Genomic DNA, 23,083 nt, shown 5'->3' on the forward strand with positions numbered 1-23,083 from the left:
TTTTGGAGTTAATTAGGTCACAAGGTGGTATCCTTTTAAGTGGGATTAATGACTTTATATTAGTACCTAGAGAGCTCTCTCAACCCTTCCACTATGTGAGAACACAGAAAGTAGTCATCTAAGAACCTGCAAGTGGGCCCTTACCACACACTTATTTCTGTTAGTGGACATGGACTGGGCAGTGTAAACAACAAACATTTATTTCTCTCAGTTCTGGAGACTGAAAGTCCAAGATCAATGAACTGGTTTGTTCTTTAAGCTATCCAGTCTATGGTATTTTTGTTATACTAGTCTAAAGAGATTAGATAGGAATTGGGATCAGAAGTAGGGTGCTACCATATTAAATACCTAAAAATGTGGAAGTGGCCATAGAACTGGGTATTAGGTGGAGGCTAGAAGGGTTTTGATGTGCTTGTTAAAAATACAGACATTAAAGGTGATTCTTCTGAAGGGTCAGAAAGAAAAGAGGAATATGGGAGAGAAAGTCTCAACTTCACAGAGAATAAATAATGAACAGAATTTTGGTAGAAATATGGATGGTAAAGACTATTCTGATGAGAGATTAGATAAAAATGAAGAACATGTCATTGAACAACACAGGAAGGGCAATCCTTGTCAAACAGTGGCAAAAAACTTGGTTAAATTGTGTTTGTAGTCTCATATTTTATAGAACTTGCAAACAATACAATTGGCTATTTAGCTAAGGAAATTTCTAAGCAAGGTGTTGAAGTGTAACTTGGTTCTTCTTGACTGCCTATAGTGAAATGCAGTAAGAGAAGTGATTTAAAGATGAAATTACTAAGCAAAAAGGAGGCAAAACTTATATATTTGGAAAATAGCCTATGCATATTGCAAAAAAAATGAGAACACTGTGTGTGGACAAGTGACTGCATTATAAGTAGATTAATGTAGATCAACCATCCAAGAGAAGCCAGGCACTATTCTTCATGATAACGGAGAAGTGACCCCAAAGGCTAATTATAGATCATCAGGGCTGGTACTCACGTCACAGGTCCAGAGTGCATGGTCCTGGGATACTGGGATACCAGGCTGTTTACACTAAGGTTTAAGAGGATGAGGTTGTCCAGAGTCATGGAGCCACAATCCCAGCGTAGGAGAATCGTGAGCATGGGGCTGTAACTCCAGTCTGGGAAAGCTGTACGGCCGCAGTAGAGAATCACTGTGCGAGTGGGGTCATCGCAGACAGCCTCAGGGTGGGCAGCATGACGCTGAGCTGTGGGGGAGATGTTATCACCCCAGTGGGTCTAGAAGGCAAAGCATCAAGACAAAGGATCTTATTCTTGAGTCTTGAGGTATAAAGGAATTTGTCTTATTATTTTTGTTTACTAGGGACCTGCCACTTCTTCCCTATTGTCTCTTATGGAACGTAGTTGTCTATCCTAAGCCCATCCTAGCATTGTATTTTGATAGCACATAGATTATTTGGTTTCACAGGCTCACAGATGGAGAAGAATTTTCCCTCAGCATAAATTATACTTCAAATCTGACCGATATCTGATTTAGCTGATACTTAAACGAGACTTCGAACTTTAGACTTTAGATTTCATGCTGGAACACGCTAAGACTTTGAGGGTTGTTGGAATGAAAAGAATGTACTTTTCGTGTGTGAAGGACATATGTATTGGGAAGCCAGACATGGAATGGCATGGACTGAGTGTTTGTTTCCTCCCGTAATCCGTATGTTGAGATCTTAACTCCCAATTCGACAGTACTAGGAGGCAGGGCCTTTGTGAGGTAATTAAGTCATGATGGTGGAGTCTTCGTGAGTGAAATTGCCATTTTGGAAGAGACCTCAGACATCTTTCCCACCTCTTCCTCAATATGAGGACACAGTGAGAAGACATCTATCTAGGAATCAGGAAGTGAACGCTCACTAGACATCAAATGTGCCAGCAACTTGATCTTGAACTTTCCGGACTCTACAACTGTGACAAATAAATGTTTCTTGTTGAAGCCACCCAGTCTATGATATTTTTGTTATACTGGCTGAAATGAACTAAGATACACAAAGATAGAAAACTAATACAGATGGATAAGTGTTATCTTCTTTACTTTCCTTGCCAAATCTTCAAGACATTCTACTGTTGTTTAATTTGAATTCATCATTTAACATGGGCAGCCTTAAAGCAAGGGCAAAAAATTTAGTTATTTGGGTTAAGGACAAAATATAATATTAATTAGTCATCAAAATGGTATTTTAGAAGTAATTTCTTGACATAAAAATATGATCAAAATACGTTTTTAGTTGAAAAATGTATTCTGATTATATCTGGTATTTGATTTCTTTTCATTTTATATATGTGTTTATATGATTGTGAGCATATGTGCATACACACACTATATACACAGATGATGTATTGCAAGGTAAGAATTTAAAAGCTCAGAAAAATGTTCAGTTGGTGGCATTGTGGTGATTTATATTTTTCATAGTGAATATTAATTGTGTAATTAAAAATATTAATCTATTCATAACAAGCTAATAAAGTGCTATCCTACCAGAATCTTATGATTTTTAATATCATGTCCTGAACCTTTACTTTCTTTTCCTTTTCAAAAATTTTCATTATTATTATATTCATTGAACCACTAAACATGTTTGTGATATTTGTCAAATATGAGAATAAGTAGGATTTACTCTAAAACCACACACTGAATAGGAACTACCATGACATGAGTCTTGTGGTAGATCTGTCATATAAATCAATAGTAAGGATGTGTTAAGACATCACCAATGCCCTTATAAACACTGGAGACAAGAGTGAGGCAATATGTCCTTGTTTAGTTGACATTAGAATACTGTTTATTCACAGTAGACATTTCTTTGTACTGTATTTACATAGCTTAATGAGGTTTTGAAAGGTCAGAATCAGAGCTGTAGACATTTGGAACTTTGAATTACATACAGAGGCATTGTTGAATTCTTAAGTATATTATTAAAGAGTTTACATAATCTTAGTTTCTATCAAAGAATAGATTTTTTATTCTTGGTATACATCAATTTAAAACTTGTATTTTCACTAATCTTTCAGACCTCTATATCAGATGAGAAATTACTGTACGTCAGGCTCACATCAAATAAAAGCCTGGTGCTCCTGCACCATTCTGTATTTTCCTGTAGTGTACTTGATTTTTTTCTCTTTCTCTAATCGTTGATTACCAAGAATTATCTCTGGGAACAAGATGAATGTGTTTTCTTTAAGTATTATGGGAAGAGTTTGGAAACAGAATGCTAACTAAATAAATAGACTGATTAGTTTAAATTGTTTTCCATTACTTTTTTTTTTTTTAGTTTCTCATAAGCATTTAAAAATAATCCCAGAAGGGGGCCATAAACACAATCGAAGTTCCAAGTGAGTTAAGATAAATGACTATGCCAATGGGAATTATACAGGGAGTTTGCAGAAAACACAAGTAAAATCTCTCCTATCACAGTGACCTTATTCTCTTTATCGGTTCCTCTTAAAGTACATATGAGAATAGGGTTTCTTACTTTCAGGTGAAACTACATTTGTTTCCAGCAAGGAGTTGTCTGCTGCTTTAGTCTAAGAATGTCACAAATTGGAAGCAAATAGGTAAATAAGTGAGAAAGGAAGTGAAGCCTTACCAAGTAAGCAATTCCTTTGCAACATTAATGGAGAGTGAATGTTTGAGAACCAAATGAGTTTTCAAAACTGTTTTAAGTTTTAATAAGTTTTGCCTGACTGCCTTTGTGAGGATAAATATAAGATGTTAGAGTAACCTTAGGCTGACCATTGGACCGAAAACATTGTCTTAGCTCAAGAATGAAAAATAAATGAGCAGAAATTGTTTGATAACTATAATAAGATAAACCATACAATGCTAAAAAGATAGCTAATATTCTGGATGAAAGTACAGAGTTCAAAAGCTTTTGACACGTTAAATTGTATGGGATAAAATTTATTGAATATAAATGTAGATCTTTGTGTCTAGATTCAGTAATGTAACTACTAAGTAGAGATTTAGGGAGATCTGACTGGCAATAGTTCTTGTGAACGAATCTGGAGTCTTTGCACTGCTCTTCTCCTCCATTAGAGTCAACGATATGACCTGACTACACACAGCTTGTGCTAGCTTAAACCACATTTACACTAGTATGGTCTTTAGATGAAGTGGGAAAATCAACGCTCTAAATTTTGCTGACTTATGCCACATTCAACCTATCATATCTGATTCAGAAACGTAGCAGTTTACACACAATAATTCAAAGGACTGTGAAGAGACTCCAATTCTTGATATAGGAAAAATGATAGAAATGAACATATTTGAGAAGGAAAGGCTTAAAGACAATATAGGAGCTGTATTGTTATAGCACAATATTTAGTTAGCTTAGTTAGCTTTAGCTATTTAGTTTGCTTTATCAACTGTGGAACCAGGGTCCTTAGGTTTGATCCAGTCCCATCATGGAAGTTGTTTAACCTTTGGCAAGTATACTTAATATCCTTTCCCCATTTCCCCATAATTGTAAAATAACATTAATAACTGCGTCTACTTCTTAAGAATGTTGTTACTGTTAAAAGACTGCAAAACACAAAGTACTGTTCCTGGAATTATTATACTAGAATAGTAATAAATTTATTATTATTAATGTAATTGTTAATAGAGTCAGTACTAAATATTAAAAAAGATGCTCATATAGAAGGGGAATCAAGAACTTTAATTAGTTTCATAAAGTAGAACTACTCATGGCAAGTTAGGCTTAATGTGAGGAATATTATTTTGACACAATATAAGAACTTTAAAACAAAGTATCATGGTCTTTCTAATGATATAATAAACTCCTGTTCCCAGATAATTTTATAAATTTATTTTTAAAATGGACAAATAAAAGATATATACATTTATCTTCTATATCATGTTGTGTAAAATCTGTATGCATTATGGAATAGCTAAATTGAGCAAATTAACATATACATTATTTCATACAATTTTTTGTGTGTGGTGAGAACGCTTAAAATCTACATTCACGAGGTGGGTGGATCATGAGGTCAAGAAATCAAGACCATCCTGGTCAACATGGTGAAATCATGTCTCTACTAAAAATACAAAAATTAGCTGGGCATGGTGGCACACACCTGTAGTCCCAGCTACTTGGGAGGCTGAGGCAGGAGAATTGCTTGAACCCATGAAGTGGAGGTTGTGGTGAGCTGAGATTGCATCATTGCACTCCAGCCTGGGTAACAAGAGTGAAACTCCGTCTCAGAAAAAAAAATCTACAGCAATTTTCAAGAATGCATTGTTATTAATTATAGTCACCACATTGTACAAGAGATCTCTTGAACTTATTTCTTCTATCTACCTAAAATTTTATGTCCTTTGACCAACATCTCCCTGATGCCACTTGACCTCCACCAGATGATTTTCTTAAGCAGACATTAGGGATCATATATAGGGGAATCCTAAAGTGAATGTTAGATTCTCTGATATAATCTCTTTATTTTATTTCAACATTGAAGAGCCCGTGTGTCTAAAATGTTTTTAAAAAATTTCTACTTGAGAAAATGAATACTTAAAATATAGGTTATCATAATTTGTAGAAACCAAAATAATACATATTGTGCCTTTTTACTCTCCTTTGTTATTAAAAACATGTAAAGTTGGTATAATATGTGAAGTAATGTTGCTATGACGTCAGTCTGAGTCTTTTCCAAAACCATAACTTGGAGGACTTTGAGAAAACAACCTTTCAAATTGTTGTAGTGAGTCTGAAGAGTTTGGGTGACAGGAAATTTTGATTTTTTTCTGTGTATTCCTGGATGATTTCAGAAATCACATTTCTGCATATAAGAAATCTCATATGTGAAAAGACTGTTACTGTTTTTCCAAGTTCTTTGAAAAAATAAAGATCATGTATGTATTGATTACTCACAGGCTAACTTTCCTGTATAGGTATTTTCAAGTAGCTCCATTTAATTAAAAAAAAAAAGCATTTTCTTCACTTACATAAATTCACCTACTTCACTAATAAGGTCATCAAGGCGTATAATATGTAAGACATTTAATTGTGTGTATTCTGTAAGTGAAATACATGACAACTTAATTTAGGGCAAAAAGATTCCACCCTTTCTTTTTGAGACAGAGTTTCACTCTCTTACCCAGGCTGGATTACAGTGGTGCAATCTCAGCTCACTGCCACCTCTGCCTCCTGGGTTCAAGTAATTCTCCTGTCTCAGACTCCCGAGTAGCTGGGACTACAGGTGTGTACCACCACGTCCTGGTAATTTTTGAATTTTTAGTAGAGATGAGTTTTCACTATTTGGTCAGGCTGGTCTCAAACTCCTGCCCTCGGGTGATCCACCCCCCTGCGTCTCCCAAAGTGCTAGGATTACAGGTGTGATCCAACCCACCCAGCCAAGACCCATTTTTAATAATGAAGTCTTGAGTCTTTAGCCATAATAGGGGAGCAGAGAAATAAGCACATGCTGTATAGAAAATATAATTTGTATGTACAGATGGCAACATCCATGCATTCACATACAGTATGCCCATGTATAGCCAGAGAAGACCTCTAGATATTAGTAGACTATAATATACAGTAATAGTAGTATATGTTACAGATGATACTATATATTATAGATGATAATATATAGTATCAGATACAGATAATATATAGTATCTCTGGAGAGCTATTATAAATAATCTTGTTATTCCTAATATAAGTTACATTCAGATGGACTATTTCATCTTTCAAAGATATTTCAAGAGAATTTCTAATCCCAAATTATGTTTTCTTTCCAACTCTAGGACACAGGAGGCAGCTGGGATGCACCATGGCAATGAAATAAAACAAAACATTATTTTCCCACAAAACTAAATTTTTCATAAACAAAAACAAAAGAATTTAGCAGAGGTAGTTGTATTTTCATTTATTTGTCTTCTTAGACAAGTTTTTCTCTTTAAAGCAATGAAGATAAAACTAGAGGCTTGGCACCACACACATTACAACCAATAAAAAGAAAATGAGCTAACTCTCTCAAAGGGGCATTACCCTTTTTCAAATTGAGCTCCATATAATGCTATGCTCTGTGAAAATTTTAATAGTGTCACATAGTAAAGCAAGCTCAGGGACCATAAAACCCTGCACCTTGTCTGCGCTTGAACAGTAACCTAGCATTGATATTTTTTGTACTGATATGCTAACTGCAGGACAGTTATGAGACTGAACTTAATTTAACACATGGACCTACCAAAGTATAATGCCAGCCCAAATCAAATTTATATACTACATGCATTCTAATATAATGCATTTCACATACGCATTTGAGCAACTATTTACCATCTATAGTAAATGTCGTCATATACATTATAAAATTGCAGAAGCTCACATGATAATTACTTAGACATTGAATTTATCTTCTCATCGTTGCTGCCCTTACAGATCTGTGACCTTACTTTGAGATGTATTGTATGTGGGCAGACATTTAGTTTGGATGATTTCCAGTTTTTATTTAAAGCTCATTAGCGAGTGCTCTTCATTTTATAAAAGTACACCAGTAGAAATGAAGATGCAATTTGGATAAAAAAGACCTATTCAAATATTATTATTATTTTGAGGTAGAAGGAAAATTAGACATTGAAAATATAGTGAAAGCTGTAATTTAAGGTTTTAAATGTAAAACTTACTTTTCATATCAGTTAGTTTTATTTATATTAAAAATATATGTAATTTTTTATTCCCGTATGAATTTTAGGTTTCCAATTAATGAAATGAGAGTAAGAAATGACTATATGATGGGCATAAATAATTTAATGAGATAAATAACTATAAAATAGAAGAATTTGGAACTTTAATGAGTTTAAAAGATATTCTTTAGTAATAACTGAATTATATTAACAATTCAGGAAACTAAAACTCAGAAAGTGGTATATAAATAAAAAGATTAGAAAACTGAAACAAATACACAATTTAGTCAAAACAGCTTATTGGTATGAATAAACAATAGTCACAAAATATTATCAACATTTTTTATCTGGACCATGACCAGTTAACAAAGATATTACTTTACTGAGGAGTTTTGTTACTTCTCCTCTTCATCATCCAATTATTCACTTATTCATGTGGTTATTACCTCAACCATTCAATTAACAAGTCTTTATAAAATGGTTAATACATTTAATCTACCGTAATAATTTACCAAAAGAAAAAGAGGTCACATTATTTTCTGTGCTTATATCCACAACCAATGCAATGTGACTTTGAAGCTCTTCTCATCATATGATGGAGTTTATTTCTCTGTTATTTGAATCTGAGCTGGGCTTGTAATTTGCTTTGGAAGAGAGAATGTAGAAGAAGCAATATTGTGCCAGTTCCAAACATAGGCCTCAAGCGATCTTACACTCAAGAGCCTCCCTGGGAAACCTGGTCAGCTAGCACATGAACAAGGTTGAGTTAACCTGCTGAAGGGTGGCCCAGTTTATCTTGTCTCTCCAGCCAACAGCCAGCCAACCCTCACAAACACTAACATTATTGCCTGCAGACATGTGAGTAAGCCCAATTGGGACCAAGAGAACTGCCTAGCTCAGCTCAGTTCAGCTAACCTACAGAACTGTGGGCTCAAGGTTGTTGTTTTAAGTCATTGAATTGGGTAGTTTTGTTTTTTTTTTGTACCAAAAGCTAACTGGTAGAACTAATCAATACATTTAAAAGATGATATCTATGTAGATCATTAGATGAATTTAGATAGGATTTCGACATTGTCCTGATTGAAATATCTTTTCTTTGCACAGCTAGGTGGATAAATGTAGAAAGTGGCAAATAGATTTTCAGTTCATTTTCTTCTTTGGATTAAATTTAATACAGCCAAAGCATTGCTTTCCTCCAGAATCTGACACCATTTTCTCACTTCAGGAAGGAGTTTTTCTTATATCACAGGGACAAAGTACACTAACCCACATTATAACTGAGAGCACAGCATGTGCTATTAAACAGTTCTGGAAAAAAACCCACAGCCATTGTTTTATACTTTCAGTTTCTGAGATCAAAGAGTATTTATTTTTAAATGTACTCTCCTACTTTTATTCATTAATTAAAAAGAATTAAACATTCTATCTGAGCCATTCCTCTGTTTAACAATGCAAACATATGCCTGACTATGACTATGGTTTTTTTACTTTATTCAATGAGATACTAAAATTTATCTGCTGTAGTCCTCTTTAAAACTACTAATTCCCTTTCACATTCCGCACAATGTGAAAAAGGTTTCTATTTCCAAGGAAATAAAATTTGAATTAATAAGGAAAGATACTAAAGGAGGAGATAAACTGTAATATGTCAAAATAAGGCCACCTAATAAATTCTCACAACCAGCCAGTGATTTCACCTGGAGCTGTTTTAATTTCACCAATATTAATTCAACAATAATCTACTGAAGATAGAAAATTTTCAAGTAAAAAGTATTTGGACTTCCTAAATATTGAAGGATATACTTTTCATAGAAATACTGATTCCAAATAAGCTAAATTATAAGTAAGGAGTTGATTTCTTTTTATTATAACCAATATGTCCTCTGATTCATGTATTTCTTAATAATATTGCCATGACTATTCAGCTAATAAAGTTACTTTTCTTGTGAGACATGTTAGAATTAGTATTATTTTTTACTTAAAAATTTTTGCTATTTTTTTGCTAATTATTTCTAAAATTTCTGTAAATCTACTATTGGCTTTTGTTTGCAGTATCCTTGACTAATGACAGACAGTGTGGATACATTCAGCCTACAGTATTTCCTATTGAAATTTTATTAAGGTAATATTCCTTTAAAATATCTTTTAGTGATGATGGTAGAAGCAAATTGAGGATGGTGAAATGTGGCGGCAGTTCTGTGTATGCATATAAATGTGCACATGCATTTATGTGCTGTAGAAACAGAACAAATCTAGGTAGGAGACATGACCTTTTCTTTGACAGAAGATATAAATGAGATTTATTTCATTTATTGGTAGATGTGCTATATAATTATAGTTTAATGAATTGGGATTTTTCTAAATTTTAAAAATACCTGAAATAGTCTCTAATTTTAGCTTTTTATTCAATGTCTTAGTCATCAGATCTATTTGGGATAGATAATTTATAATGTCACATCTGTTATTTAAGTAAAAGTAGTGTCATGGAAAAAATATCATTCTAATTAGCAAGTTTACTAAGACAGCTTACCTTCCGGTTTGGATTTAACTTTTATGGATGTAGTGAGTCACATATTTCTTAGTTATATTTTAAAAATTTAAGAAAGACATGTAAATGCATATTATTATCTCTTTCGAGTTATATAGCAGATATTCAAAAGTTTGAATGAGTTTGAGTTTTGAAAGATTTCCTTTCATGCCAATTAAAAACATCCAGAGCATCTAAAACACAATGGTCATTTATTCCTTAGCTATGTCATGGAGTAGGTCAAACACAGACAAAGCCGTTACTTGATATAACAGTATTTGGAAATTTATGTTTAATGAGCTTTGGTACAATGCACTAAGCATTATTTCTTATTTAATATATTATAAGCAAGAGTTCTATGGTGTCAACTTTTATGTTTGAAGAAAAATGCAATTTTTATAAATGTTAAACAGAAATGTTTCTGTTTTTAAGATAAGATATCTTGGAAAGAAATATTGTATTATAGTCTTGGAGCAATGGAGTATCTTCACAAATAATTAAAATTCTTTTAGCTGGAAATTAAACACAAGTAGAATATTCAAGAAAAAAGTGTTGTAGCATAGAATAGTAAATGTAGTATTAGGAAAATATAGTTTCACTTTTTTATATTATCCAAAACTATTCCAGTTAGTAACTTGTAGTTTAAAAAAGACAACCATTCTATACAATACACTAAGTAGATTTAAGAAAATTTAAAGGTCAAAGTTACATAATTACATTGTACTCTTCATTCAGCGCTCTGAATCATAAAGGAATCTTTTAATCTCCTTTTTTACTCTCTTTTCTTAATCTTTAAAAAAATTTTCATATCATTGGATAAAGTAAAATTGGATATTTCTAAATAATGCTCTTTCAGGATAAAATAAAATGGATTCACAGAAACTAATATCCATGATGCAACAATTAAATTCCATGAACAGTGCTTGGCTATTTGTTTAATGTAATATTATGCTACAAGTAACATTTATGTTGTGTGTGTAATTTATATCTGGTTCAACAGATAACAAATAAGAGGTAAAAGATTTGAATCACTAACTGATCTTCATTTTCAAATCATTTTTCTTATATTTATTTCTCTTTATATTAATATCACTAAATCATTTCCATGGAAAGAAAGCATTATTCACAATCAATAACCTTGAAAAAGGGTTAATCACTGATCCTGCCTAAGCTTCAGATTTCATTTCATGCAACTTTTTTTGGTATGTATAAATGTGATATGAATAATTGATGGTGGCTTTGCTGAGCACTTTTGTGATGATGAGATAAGTAACAATAATATGTAGCAATCATGTTGACAATAATAATAATGGTATTGATGATTTTAGCCAGAAAGTTTGATCTCTGAATGAGAAAAGATTGTAATTGTAGTAAAACAATTTTGAAAATACTCTCTTTGACACACTGCTGTTTTTCTGCTTTCTAATATCTATTCCAAATCTTATTTTGTAATGCCACCTGTACTCATTTGTAAATATGCAGACTGAGACCACATGCTTTGTTGTCACAAACAAGGTAATAGCTTGCACCTGGACTACAAAAAAATGCATTAAGAAGACCTTGTTGGAAAGGAATTCCTCATATGATGGGGGTGGCTTGTCTGCTTTCCCATATCAGTCCTGTCGTTATTTATGCCTCCTCAGGGCAGGAGAGATAAATTCTCCTAGCTATCTAGCTGAGACTTAAAAGGTAAAAAAGTTGCATTGCATTTTTTTTTTTTTTGTCTTTTTAGGTCTATCGGTTGGAATTTATCATACTCAATGCCTTGGCAACACACAAACACACCCCCACCACACACACACACACACACACACACACACACACACACACACCAATCCACACCACACCACACCACACAAAATAACTACTAAAGATAATTTTTAAAAACATGCTTGCTCAATGTAGTTTAACTCAAGATCTAGGGCCCTTAGAAATATGTGTGCTGAATATGAAGCCTAATCAGAAACATTTTTTTCAAATGACTGTGAGTCACTGTGTGTTATTTTTGGTTGTTTTCTCCCTTGCATCTTTGTTAGTGGAAATGCAATTATCCAGGTGATTGGTCTGTAGGAGGAATGTTTTAGAAAGGAATGGGTGTTTGACCAAAAATTCACAAGGGACTCAAAAGGAGGGAGAGCAAAGCCACCTCCATAATATTTTCAGTTTCCAAGTTGTGGTGGATTGTACTTTCATTACTGCAACTTCTAAAGTCCCATAAGCTGACTGATAATTGTAGTCAGCTCTGAATAGCTCAAGTGGGAGCAGTTGTTTCCCACAAATTCCCAAGCCAAATTCTGTAGTTGTGAGCTGTTCCATTATGGTACAGATGAGGAATCACAAGTGAAGGGTTTTAGTACAGAAACTATTATTCTTATAAGAACAATGAAGGTGGAGATGAGAGCATTCTGTTTTTAAACCTGGTACTTCTTGAAAACTACTAGTGTGGGGGACACCAAAGTATGGCAGAACCAAAATTCCCAGATGCCTTTTCTATCTTCCTTTATTAAACAGCTGACTTGGGTACCAGCAATTGGAAAAAAGTAATAATAAAATGAACAAACCTGATTATACTGACTGACATCCAAGCTGGGGGATGGTTCTCTATAGGGAAAACAAAAGAATGGAGAAAGAAAGAAAAACAAATATTAGTTAAGAAAAAATATTAACACAGGGAAATATTTAAAAACATAGAAATTAGACATTAACAAGCTGGAACTTGCATGAATGCTTCTAAAGTGTGCTTTGGATTTTATTTGAAAGATTAATTTTCATACCAGCTTTCTTTATAACATTTGTAACTACAGTAAATTATAACAGAGCATGGAGTAGCATTGATTCATCCAGGGTTAAGGGTCCCATTCCGCTTTCTATGCTCTAGGACCACATGGAGTCTACAGATGGCACAGGACGAAGCAGGCTTAAACTGTTGGTTAGAACTATCAACAGGGAGATCACATCCTCCTCGCCTTATATTGCCTGTTCTGAATGGATTTTTTATGTTATGGCCCTTAGTGAAATATCATCTAGTGAGATGAGAACAGTTTATTATATTCTCTCTTTTCTCAGCATTTAAAGATGGTCTCCTGTTTGCTGATGATGTACCATGCTTGATGCCATAAAGGAATTAGACATTGAATTATTTTAACAAATTACATTTTAGAGAATACAGTGTACCATTTTTATCTTATTGTAAGTAAATCACAGGGAACGATTCAAGCTTGATATTGATCCTCAGCATGACATTGTAGTAGATGATCAATTAAATGTTTAAATGAATTACTAAACATACCAGGATTTTTATGATGTTCATAATATATGTAACAGCAAGAAGAAAACATCTTAAATCTCAAATGCTAATTAAGTTTCCATAAAATACCCAGGTTCTTGATTTATGTGTTGTGGTTTCATGTAAAGAATAATCAACTTTCAGGATGGGTTTTAGGAACCATGGTATTGAGGAGGTAAAACTTCAATATAAATTTGATGACTGAGTGAATTGATTCATGGTCAACTTATTATTTTATTAATAAAACGAGAGTTCCTATGGAATGTGTAATCTATTGCATAGGCTTACCATAATTAATACTCAATATTGTTAATAATAATTTAAAAATACCTTGAGTTGTATTATTTAGGCTGTATTATTTAGGTAACCACCACTTTCTATCATAAAATACCAGTCCCTTCACATATATATATATATATATATATATATATATATATATATATGTTATTTGTCTGTTTGCTAAATGCATTTTAATTTGCAAACCTTCAAAGCTACTTAAGATGACAAAGTAGGCAATAAAGACATATTTGAAAAGCAAATATTATAGCATGATGTCCTTCATAAGCCATTTTTTTAAACACAGTGTTTCTATAGCATAATTGCTTGAAAACCACTATTAGTTTATTTTGCCTGAGATATTTTTGATAATAAAAATATTGGTGGCCTTTTAGCTTAGAAATGTAGTCTATTGAAATCTAACATCTGGCCTAATTAAGTCTTCAAGGACAAAATTCAATTTAAAGCCATGTATATCCTAACAAGTCATTGCTACTGATGCCTGGTAAAACATTTGGGGAGAATTTTCTAGTCATCCCCACTGGATATCTTAATGATTTTCAACAACATACTGCCACTGATAAAATTAACACAACTCCAATTCATTATTTCAGATTTAGGCACCTGAAAGATTCCTTACTTTTTCCTGAGTTTTCCTTAGATTAATAAGATAGATGGATAATGGTAAATTTTGGTAACATGGCTTGTTGGTTGTGTTGTTTTGGTCGATTTATGTAGCCTCTGTATTCATCAGTTTGTGCTTCTAGGTAGAAATAGTTATGAGCTTTAAAGATAATAAATGCAATATGTGTGAAACATAAGCATTTAAAATGGTACTATGTACTATTTCCTAATTAGTGTGTCATTGCACACTAATTAGAAAACCCATCAGAAGACAACGGCACATAGCCAAAGCAGCAGATAAATAAAAAAACGTTGCTCTTTTGTTTTCATATGTATCATTTCCTTGTTTAGTTGACCTGTACGTATTTTTCTACTTACATTTTACTTCGGATAATATTGTCATTAATTTGCCTTCCCCAAATACATGCAAACCAATAATAGGGATGTAATCCCCAGAGAGCCAAAGATACTAATGAGCATTGTGAAGAATAAACTATGTGTTCCTGTCAATCCATATTACCAAATGACACTGAGATGTTGTCATAGTGTTAAATGGGTCCATTGGGGTCTTATGCCATTTTTACCTGTATTAAAGCCTTGCCCACCTGCTGTAGACGATAAATCTCAAAACTTTACTCTGTATACAATGGGTGCTAAAAAAAAATGGTAAAAATTATAGATAAGCAAAGAGTTGAGGCAAAAATCCCACCATCTATCATTGACTAGAATAAAATTCATGCATATTTTTCTCTCATTCTCTTTTTACATTTGAGAAAGGTTTTGAGAGTCGTATCAAGCTCTGTATGCATTGGTTATAAGCAAAGAGAAGTGATCTCCATATGTATAGTGTTGCTGAACTAAAGTATATGCTCTGATGTGAAAGAAAGATAAACTTTTCAGTGTTTTATACCATTTTAAAAAGGACTATAGAATATTCTAGTTTTGACATGGCAACAATATACTTTTTTACCACAAATGAGAATGTTTATTGCATCCTTTCCTCTCCAACCTTGGCACAATGTGTAAAAAATAATTGTTTCTACATTCTATTGCCATCTGTTCTGTGGCATTAAGATCAACTGCCTTTTTTTTTCTGTTCATGGTGCTTTGTAAGGTTTTTCTTTGGCACACAGGTCATACCATCTGATTCTGCGGCTCTGTGCCTGTGGGTGGACATCTGGAATAGTTGGCTTAAATAAGTTTGTGCTTGTTGCTAGTTCTGGTAGAGACATAGTTGTCAATGGTTATTTCTTTAGCTTATCTGTTGGAATACAACTGGTTTCGTTCCAGTAGAATATCTTCCATTGCACTTGTTTTCAAAGCCTTTCAGTCTTTTGCTCAGATTTTGATTCCCATCCCGTTCTCACAGCTGAAGGTTAGTAATATGATTACATTTGAGTTGAATATTTTCAGTTTTATGTTTGTGCTTTTAGTTTTTTGTAGACTCTTTGTAAAGAACTTAGCAAATAATTTCTTCTTTATATTGATCATCAGTTATTTTGGGAGTCTGTAACATGACACAGTTTAACTTCTATGTTGATATTAATTTGGGATCTGAAGGGTATTTTTGACTGGGTGTAGTGGCTTGTAATTTCTGCAATTTGGGAGGCAGAGGTGACAGGATCACTTGAAACCAGGGGTTCAAGACCAGACTAAGCAACAAAGCAAGACCTCTGTCTCTCCAAATGAATGAATGAATGAATGAATGAATGAATCGAGCATGATGGCACATGTCTGTGGTATTAACTACTCAGGAAGCTGAAGCCAGAGGATTGGTCATATCCAGGAGTTCAAGGCTGCAGTGAACTATATGATTCTATTATTACATGTTAGCCTGAGCAACAGAATCAGACTCCATCTCTAAAAAAAAAATAAAAATAAAAAAGAGTATTTGGTTTGGCATAATCATGACATTTAGGCCAGTTGGATTTACTGTTAATCTTTTGCTAAATTTAACACTTTTGAATTTTCTCTGTTGTTTACTTGAAAGGCAATATCTGATGATGGGTTGTTTGTTTGTACCATCCTAAATGCTCTCTCATTTATGTCAACATAAAACAAGGATTTGACAATAAGTGAGCTAAGAGGGAGTCAGTGTGGCATGTATATCCTAACAAATCATTGCTATTGATGCCTGGTAAAATATTTTGGGAGAATTAATGTCCTTCAACCTTTAAGAAGGACATTAATTGGTGTTCTATTAAGAAGGACATCAAGACGAGGATAGGTCCTTTCTAGCACAGATTCTGTCATGACGAAGTGCAGTTTCAACAGACCCAAGAAAATGGAAGGTTTCAAGAAAACAGTAAGGTTTTGAAATTATTATACTGAATAATGTTATATTTTGAAATTATTATACTGAATAGTGTTTCAATACTTTGTGTTTCAAAATACAGAGAAATTGTCATTCTAGAATCTTGGAAATGATAAGTAAACTATTCATCGGGTATCCAAAATAAGACTTTTTCTTTTAAATGCATTAGTTACGTGTGGTCACAGCCGAAACAAAAATGTAAATTCTTGGCTCAAAGCCCTGACTGAATACATGGTGATAGATCAGTTGCTCTTCCCCAAATTGCCCAAAGCAAAGCTGATTCTCATAAAAGGACCAAATGCCTTCATTGACAGGGAAAGTTAACATTCCTGTATAGCTATCATGATTTGCATTCATCATTTTCTATGGTGCTTACATTCAGTAGTTCTTAAATGTTACTTGTACTATACCATTGGCTCTATTTACTCTTCACAGGTGAAAGTGCATTATTGAATGTTCATCTATATTATCATTCTGTAAAAAATTATATACTATTTTTTTTCTTGAGACAGGGTCTCATTCTGTTGCCCAGGGTGGAGTGCAGTGGTGTCATCATAGCTCACTACTACTTCAACCTCCCCAGATTCAGCTGATCCTCCCACCTCAGCCTCCAGAGTAGCTGGGACCACAGGCAGGCACTACCATATCTGGATAAGTTTTGTAGTTATAGGTTTTCCTCATGTTGCCCAGATTAGACTCAAACTCCTGGGTTCAAGCAATCCATTGGCCCGCCAAAGTGTAGGGATTGCAGGTGTGAGCCACCATGCCCAGCCAATTTCTATGTATTAAAAAGCATTTTCTTCTTCAGTGCGTACCCCAAAATAACAGCAATTTAACTCCTCATATACCATTAGGAAATTCCAATAACAAGTCAACAATGACCAACTTCAACCTATTAAAGAAATTGTGTGTAGCTTTAAATAAGAGTTCTTCTAATAATTTAAAAATTTTTAAATATATTTATTTCATTAAAATAAAAATTCAGTATTTGTGTATCACATCACTAGCTTTTCAAACTTGAGTAGAGAAATAATAAATTTTTTAAAAAAATTTATTTCCCTGCTTTTATAAGACAACCTTATAAAGTTTGAATTAAATAGGTATTTCTAAGTGCTTTATCAAAAGCAATTTAAACATAGAACTCAAAGCAAAAGTATATTTTGTCTAATCAGATCACCACTTTCTTCCTGATATTTCTTGTTGAATATATGAAAAAATAAAAATCTGACAATCTAGATAATTCTGATGATACCACCAGCAACCACTTAAGATAGGAAGAGATAGATACTAATTAAAATTTTATTATGACATAATACCATGAATGGTTAATTGATTGCTATTGCAACACCCTCAGGGGATCTCTGATTATTTCAAGGGAAAATACAATTTCTAAGCTCTCAGTGAAAAATTAATTTAAATTCAATTTAAAATATACAATATCAAACCACTATTGAAATCATACTTATGTAAATCTCAACCTTTGGAAAAATAAACGCAAAAACCTGTTATTGTCTGTGTAATCCTAGGTACCAAATTATAGGAAAAGAAGCTTACTCTTTACTTTTAAATGTTGAATTAAATGGATCTCATTATATATATATTTTTATTACATTTTACACCGTGGATGTCATTTAAGGTAAAATCAGGAATTTTTTTTTTTTAATTAAGGTAACTTTTTTTTCTTTTTTTTTAAGATGGGGTCTCCCTTGCTCTCTTCCCAGGCTGGAGTGAAGTAGCACAATCATGGCTCACTGTATCCTTGACCTCCCAGGCTCAGGTTATCCTCCTGTCTCAATCTCCAAGTAGCTGGGAAAAAAGGGACATGCCACCAAGTCCAGCTGATTTTTAAATTATAATTATTTTTGACTTAGACAAGGTACTACTATATCTCCAAGGCTCATTGTGAATTCCTGGACTCAAGCAATCCCCCTGTCTTGGCCTTCCAAAATGCTGGTATTATAGGTATGAGCCGCTGCCCCTATCCTACCTTGAATCTCATTTTCTGACAGTGTTATATAATAAACTGGTATTTGTTGAGTCATAGAAATGGCAACAAAAGAAGAAAAAGGAAACAATATTTGATAGGAACAAGAATCAAGTTTAAAAAGTTAAAAATAAATTATTTCTAGCTTCTAATGTGGATCTAGATGAGCGGGACAGTTTTTGTAGCTGTACAAATAATAGAACATATTTGCACAGGAAAAAGGTTATGGGTTACAACACCCAGAATTGGAGCACATAAAAGTATATGAGATGATTATGAGAGGAATACCTCAAAAACAAAAATAATTTGCTTTAACTCAAATTTTAGCAAAATTCCAGATAACTGATTTTTAGGAATATTAATACTTTTGACAATGGGTATCAAACAGACATTCTGCTTGGTTTATTTTTTGAATTATCAGCACAGGAAGACATTGAAAATATGCCTTCATTTTTTTTTCTTCAATTATGACCCGTGTGCATAATTGTATTCCTCAAAAATGTCTTCCTCACTATTTCTGACTCCACACTGCTCTTCCACAATCTTACCACCTCCCCATCAAAATGTGGTGGTTATTTTTCCTTCCCATGAAAATTAATAGGGCATTGCAGTTGCTGCAATGAATGTAATGTGGCAGAAGTGACGTACTGTGAATTCTGAGGCTTGTACCTACTTTTCTCTCTTCAAATGTTTGATGATGAAATCCAGCTGTCACATTATTGAGAAAGTCCAGGCAACACAGACAGGGCATATGTAATGTTTCATGCAAAAGCTCCTACCTAATGTCCCAGCTGAGAGCCAGCATGAACTGCCGCTGACTTCAGTGAATAAGATTTTAAAAGATTCCAGTTCTCATCCTTCCAGCCACCCCAGATGGTAATGAATGAAACAGAAATGACCTGTTCCATTGAGCCCTACAAAACTCAGTTAATGGGTTGCTTTAAGCTACTTCTTTTGGTGTGGTTTGTTATATATATATATATATATATATATATATATATTTCCTGTTTGTTTGTTTTTTTGAGATGCAGTCTCACTCTCACCCAGACTGGAGTGTGATACAGGCTCACTGCATCCTCCATCATCCGGGTTCAAGCGATCCTCCTGCCTCAGCCTCCTGAGTAGCTGGGATTACAGGCATGCACTGCCACACTCAGCTAATTTTTGTACTTTCTTTCTTTTTTTTTTTTTTTTTTGAGATGGAGTTTCGCTCTTGTTACCCAGGCTGGAGTGCAATGGCGCGATCTCAGCTCACCGCAACCTCCGCCTCCTGGGTTCAGGGAATTCTCCTGCCTCAGCCTCCTGAGTAGCTGGGATTACAGGCACGCACCACCATGCCCAGCTAATTTTTTGTATTTTTAGTAGAGACGGAGTTTCACCATGTTGACCAGGAAGGTCTCGATCTCTTGACCTCGTGATCCACCTGCCTCGGCCTCCCAAAGTGCTGGGATTACAGGCGTGAACCACCGCACCCAGCCCAATTTTTGTACTTTTAATAGAGAAGGAGTTTCACCATGTTGGTCAGGTTGATCTCGAACTCCTGACCTCGTGATCCACCTGCCTCAGCCTCCCAATATAATTATTTTAAAATATATGTGTTTTATTACTATTTGGATATAGTTAGGCTATCAGATTAAGAAGTAACTGCCATTGAAAATATGGTTCTTTATAATCACAGATCCCAAGAAGAGAGGCCACAAATGGCCACATGGGAAGCACTATCATCAGTCAGGGAGTGGGGGAAATATGGACAAGATCCTTTATTGCAGGTCTGTGGGGAGGAGTGGGTAAGGCAGGCAGGTTCATTGGTTTAGAATTGCCTCGTTTGAATAATTTCAGCTGCTGCTGGGGCACAAGGGCTATTCCAAGTTGTCTAGGACCTGGCTCTGGAGTGATTAGGGCACAGGAATAGTGGCCCTGAATGGGGAAGCCTGACAGAGGAGGTAGTTGGGGGGTGGGTTCTGCATTAGTTGGTTTGCATTTGAAAGGCATGCTTGAGCAGGAACTGTTTTCTGTATCTAGGAATTGCCCCTGAGAAGGGCAGACCCTCCAGAGTCAGCATGGCCCCAGGTACCAAAGCACCACAATGCAGGAAGTAAAAAAGTGATGGTTAATAGAGTAGCAATAGGTAAATAATACACACATACACACACACACACACACACACACATACACACAGATATATATATATATATATATATATATATGTACATGGATATATATACATATATATATATATTGTTTATTGCTATTCTATTAACCATCACTTTATTTCCTGCAGTATATCTATATATATATACACACATATATGTATGTATACATATACCTGTGTATATGTGTGTATATATATATATACACATATATATGTATATGTACAGATATATATATGTGTGTGTGTGTGCACATACACACAGGTCTTTTAATCAGAAGTAAGGTGAGATATTGATTTAAGGAAACCTCAAATTTAGTCATGTGGATCTAGGACTGTGGGGCAGGAAGAAGCAGAAAGCACAAAAAGTGAAATGACTGATTCACTTTGGTTGGTTGTTGATAGCTTAATGGGAAGTGAGAAAGAGATTACTAGAAGCTGGAGGATAGGGAAAACTTGTTTTTTAGTGACAGAATGTTTTAGAGTTGTGGAATATAGAAATTATAACTGATAAACTGATGACCTAGCTAAGGAGATTTCCAGGCAGAGGGATAAAGTTGCTTCCTGGGTTCTTATTACCTATCAAAAAATGCCTGAGGAGAAATGATATACTGAAGAAAGAACTAGCAAATACAAAGGACCAGGTACTTGTTGGGTTTGAAAGTGAATTTGTTTCCCATTCCCATCTTCTCCAGATGGAAACAATACTACATTCAATAAATGGATAAATGGCTTCTGGGCAAAGCTGGCATCAGGGTATCACCATGAAAATGTGATCTGTAGATGGACAAGGGCACAACTGCACAGCACTTGGTTAAGAGTCCAGAGATTTCAGGTACCCTGATTAAACAAAAATTCTTTTAAGTATCTCATATATATTTTCTTAAAGAAAATAAATTAGTCTTCTCAGACTTTTAAGAACATTCCTTGAAATACTCTTAGAGAAAATCTAAGATACAGGAAGACTTACTTCAGGGAGACTTGTGAGTGTGGATTTTATCTAATGAGGTAAACTACAATACAATTTATAAGAAATTCATAGATTTTTTAAAGAGAATGGTATTGGTTGAAACCTTGCCAGCTTGGATGAAAAGATAGAATGAAAAGAGGCCTTTGCAGCTTTAAACTTCTGTGGGTAAGAAACAAGCTAAAAAGAGAACTGTTTGGCCACAAAAACTGACTATGTTTTATGGCAAAGGAATAATGACTTAAAAGAGGCTCTAAAGAAAATCTCAGAAGACAAAGCCAAGAGCTGCCATTGAATCTCCAGCAGCTATGGAGACTACTCCTTGTAATATGTGCCCAGCTGTACTTTAGAATTTCTGTGAAAAGTGATTTCTAGGTGTCTAATATTTCTCTCCCTTTTAAATGCAAGGGTCTATATTGCACGTCTAACCATAATACATTGAGCTTGTGAGGTGAAGATAACGTGTCTCTTTAGCTTATAGATCATCAGATCAATAGGAACTATTCTCTAGGGACAATACTAGAGAAATATAGCATAGAAACTTCTTCTGTAGAGATGGATTTAATTTAGGCGATGAGATCATAGACCCCAATCCTGAAACTGATGCCATAACGAGGCAAGTCTCTAGGAGAGCAGGTGATTGTATTTTGCATATGAGGAGAATATGAATTGCTATCACCAGAGAGATTGTGGTACATTGTTGTTTTCAAAAAATGGTTTCAGAAATATTATCAGGCCTACATAACCTTCTAGAAGCTTTCCTGTTACTGTTTCAAGCTACAAAGTGTGGAGTTAGCCTGATGTTATTAGTGAATGAGCTACTCATCCTTTTAAGGAAAATTAAAAACAAATTCTTATTTTATCCTTACCACAATGTTTGTAGATTTTTTAAAATTCTCCTTTTAATTGATAATTATGAGTATTTGAGTAACTTTTGTAAAGCTTCACATCTTGTTATTCTGGGAGCCAGATTTAAATCCAGGCTTTTTCCAGAAGCTATGCTCTTAGTCACTAAGCTATATGGCTTATTTATTCATGGAGCGCCTCTTTTATCTCTAGTCCTGAACTGAACATGTTTTACAAAGAAATAAAAAGAACCTCATTATTATTATCATCATTCAACAGTTGGACAAACAAGTATACAGAGAAATAAAGTTCCTTGCTTGAAGTTGCACAGCTTGAGAGTGGCAAAAGTAGGTCTTGAACCTTGGGAGTCAAGCTCCAGAAATCCTGCTTTTTAAACAGTGTCATAACACGCTGCTATGGAGCTCCCTTCCTTCTTTTTTTTTTTTTT

This window comes from Cebus imitator, unplaced genomic scaffold (genome assembly GCF_001604975.1).
Source record: "Cebus imitator isolate Cc_AM_T3 unplaced genomic scaffold, Cebus_imitator-1.0 Scaffold133, whole genome shotgun sequence".
Classification (NCBI taxonomy): domain Eukaryota; kingdom Metazoa; phylum Chordata; class Mammalia; order Primates; family Cebidae; genus Cebus; species Cebus imitator.